At 36.9% G+C, this 3,674-nt stretch overlaps 1 pseudogene; it reads right to left on the bottom strand.

Annotated features, from left to right (window-relative positions):
• Nucleotides 1-518: 518 nt before the first annotated feature.
• Nucleotides 519-2,634, bottom strand: LOC124108667 (ATP-dependent RNA helicase DHX15-like; annotated as a pseudogene).
• Between the last annotated feature and the right edge of the window lie 1,040 nt (nt 2,635-3,674).

Below are 3,674 nucleotides of genomic sequence, written 5' to 3' on the forward strand. Positions count from 1 at the left end.
TAGACAAATTTTCAATTTATCCTTTAATTCCATAAAAGATTTTTAATTACTCATGGCATTAAATACACTACTCTGCAATTAGAAGTTAGTTCTCTCCAGTACTGAAACGAGTAGCATACAATATTTTGATTATCAGTAAAAGCTTATTTTCTATTTTAGGCTGTAAAATTATCCAATTGCTTGTCAACAATATTCCATCTCCTTTTTGGAAAATCTAATTTCTAAATTACTAATCATGTGTGGATTAAGTTTTACTACTACAAAAAATAATACAAATTCTTCAGCTTAATATTCCAATTTTCAAATATTGGCAAGTTTATTAGTATATTTCTTTTACCAACTGCTTTCCTGCCATTGTAAAAGAACATTAATATCAGATTATATTTTAAGCCTAAAACTATTTCTAATATTAAATTTGAAATTCAGGTTTCAAATTGACTGTCACTGGAATACACATCTATACATGGAGAAAAGGTTCAATTTAAATGTGTTACAGGCTCACTGAATAGTGTCACGTACTAGACCAAAGTTCTTCTTGTACTTTTCAGTAATAAACCTCAAGGATAACACTGATGGACCTACCAAAGAATTCAGGTACAATTGCATTCAATCTTATTCTTACTGGGATTTTTATTTGCACTCAAGAGAGCCAATGCTTTACTATGTTTTACACACAAAGACATACTTTACTTCTGTAAGTACTATGCCATTAGGAAGCTATGTACAAGGTATTCATGAAACAAAATGAATTCCTTAAAACCATCTATAAAATCCACTACCATACTAAATATTAAAAAACACAAACAAAAGTGAAGTCCACCCAAACTCTGAAGAGCTGGGCTATTTTTAGTTCCTTTCCCTCTATTACCTGACAACATAGCAGTAATCGATAGGGCCTCATTAGAACAGTTGTAGTCACAACTTGCAATAACCATTTTAGTGAGCTGTGGATCTAGATGAAACTCTGCCATCATGGATCCCAATTCGGTCAGATCTCCATCATCATTTAAAGCAGCCAGATAATTCAAAAGTTCTAAGGCTCTCATCAGAGTTTCAGGAGCTGGTGGATCCATAAAATTAAAATGCACCAAATCATCAATACCAAGTTTCTTCAATTGTAACACAATTGATCCTAAATTAGACCGCAATATCTCAGGATAGGTGTTATCCTGAATTTCTGTTTTATAAGCTTTCTCTGTGTAAAGCCTGAAGCATTTCCTAGGTCTGGTATGTCCAGCTCGACCAGCTCTTTGTTGAGCTGAAGCCTTACTGATAGCTGTCACCAAAAGAGATTCAACTCTGATCAAGGATTGTATACCTTCTGTTTTGCAAATCCAGGATCAATCACAAACACCAGACCATCTATTGCCAATGATGTCTCTGCAATGTTAGTTGACACAACTACCTTTCTTCCAATGGCTCCATTTTGTTTTTTTGGAGGTGGAGTTTCAAAAGTGCATTGCTGCTGCTAGGGTGGAAGTGTAGAGTACAGTGGAATGATTTTAACGTCACTAACTTCAGGACCTAAATCATCAAACTCACGCTTTATTCTTTTACAGGCTTCATCAATTTCTTCTTGGCCAGTTAAAAAAAGTAGAAGATCTCCCTCCTCCTCTTCCCACATATGTATCTGGATCACTGTTCAGATTGCTGCTTCAAGATAATCTCTCTCTGGTTCTGGAGTATAAAAGATCTCAACAGGATGTGTGCTGCCAGGAATAGTTAGGAGAGGACAGTTATCAAAGTAAATCTGGAATTTTCCCGCATCTAGAGTAGCACTCATAACTATAACCTTTAAGTCTGATCTCTGTCTTACAACTTCTTTTAAAACACCCACGAGAATATCTGTAGCCAGTGTTCTTTCAGGAGCCTCATCAAGAATTATTACACCATAACATTCCGGGAAGGGATTGTTCATGGCTTCACGAAGTAACATCCCATCAGTCATATACTTACGGATGGTTTTTGCACTACTGCAGTCTTCAAATCGAATGGAATAACCAACTTCCAGGCCCAACATCACATCCCTCTCATCAGCAACTCTCTGAGCCACGCTCATTGCAGCCACTCTCCTGGGTTGGGTACAGGCAACTCCTCTTTTGGGTCCTGGTAATGATGGCATATACTCCACACACCACTGTGGAATCTGTGTTGTCTTACCAGACCCAGTCTCGCCGACCAGCACAAATGACGGATGTCTAACCAGGATATCTGTAAACCCATCCTGTATTCCCAAACAGGGAGCTGAAGTTGTTTCTTCAGGATATCATAGTATCGAGTTGTATGGGGTAAATTGGTGAGTGGATTAATGCACTGTGGAAGTGATGTGTGTCCTGCAAGTCCAGTGTGTGTTGAATGAGCAGAATGTGTCCAATGGGTTGAATGAGCTGAATGGGAAGCTTTTAAGGGTGGTAATCGAGCACTGATGAGCATAGCATTGGTTGAAGCTCGCAATTTCTTCTCCTTTTCTTTCTCCCTCTCCCTCTCTCGATCTCCTCTATCACGTTCTCAGTCTCGATCTTTATACTGATCTTGGGGATCCCGGTCTCCATCTCCTTCTTTCCCATGGGTCTCTGCATGCTTCTTGCCAGAGGGGTAATCCTCCCCCAGGTCCAACCAGTGCCTCTTGGACATCTTTGCACTCTTCCAGCAAGCGGTTAAGAAGGAAGAAAGGAGAAAAAAGCTGGTGGCTGTATGGGCACAGTGGAGGACAGCGACTGAACTCTTGGGGACCCCCACCCCTCCCACTACAACAGCCCACCTAATTATGCATTTTTTTTTTTTGGTGGTTGTTGGGGGTTGATCTCAGGGCCTTACACATGATAAACAAGTCAATCAGTTATTTAAAAGCTTTCCGTGAAGAAAGTGTAAAGACTTATCCCGGAATTCTTTCAAACATTTAAGGAAGAAATTACCCCAAGTTATACAAATTCGTTCAAAACAAAAAAGGGAAATACTTCCTAACTCTAAGTCTGTTCTTATCTTGATTAAAAGAAACTTCACAAAAATATCAAACATATAGAAAATAAATTAGCAATATATAACAGTGAGATTAATTCTCTATGGTGTACATAAGTGTCTTAACATTTGGAATACCAATTGTATTTGTCACAATTTTTTAAGGAATAAAATATATCAATAGATCCAAGTTTTAAAAAGAATTGAGTAAAATTCAACAGCTAAACCTAACAAACAAACAAACAAACAACAACAACAACAACAAAAAGGACTTTCCTATTAGGAATACAGTCTAGCCTTCAGCAGGCTGCCTTATAGTAAAATATTGAGTTTGGTTCCTGAGATCTGTAATCAACAAGGATGCCCCTAATTACTACTTCTATTCAACATTGTACAGAACTAGAAATTCTAGCCAAACAATAAGGCAAGGAAAAGAAGTGAAAGATGCAAAGATCTTTCTGTTTGCAAATTTTATCTTTATAAAAAACCCAAAGGAATTTGTAAACTATTAGAATTAATAAATAATTTTGCAAAAAAAAAGATTGCTTAAAATTCAGCATTCAAAAGTCCCTAATATTTATATTTTAACACCAATAAGAAAATGAAATTTGTGAAGTGATAATATTTAAAATAACACGAAAACATCAAATAGCTAGGAAATCTAAGCAGAGATGTGTAGAGAAGAGATTAAAAGATTCTACACTGAAGTATGACAT

Source organism: Marmota monax, unplaced genomic scaffold (assembly GCF_021218885.2).
Source record: "Marmota monax isolate L192 unplaced genomic scaffold, Marmota_monax_Labrador192_F-V1.1 WCK01_AAM20220418_F8-fsc00181, whole genome shotgun sequence".
In the NCBI taxonomy this organism is placed as follows: domain Eukaryota; kingdom Metazoa; phylum Chordata; class Mammalia; order Rodentia; family Sciuridae; genus Marmota; species Marmota monax.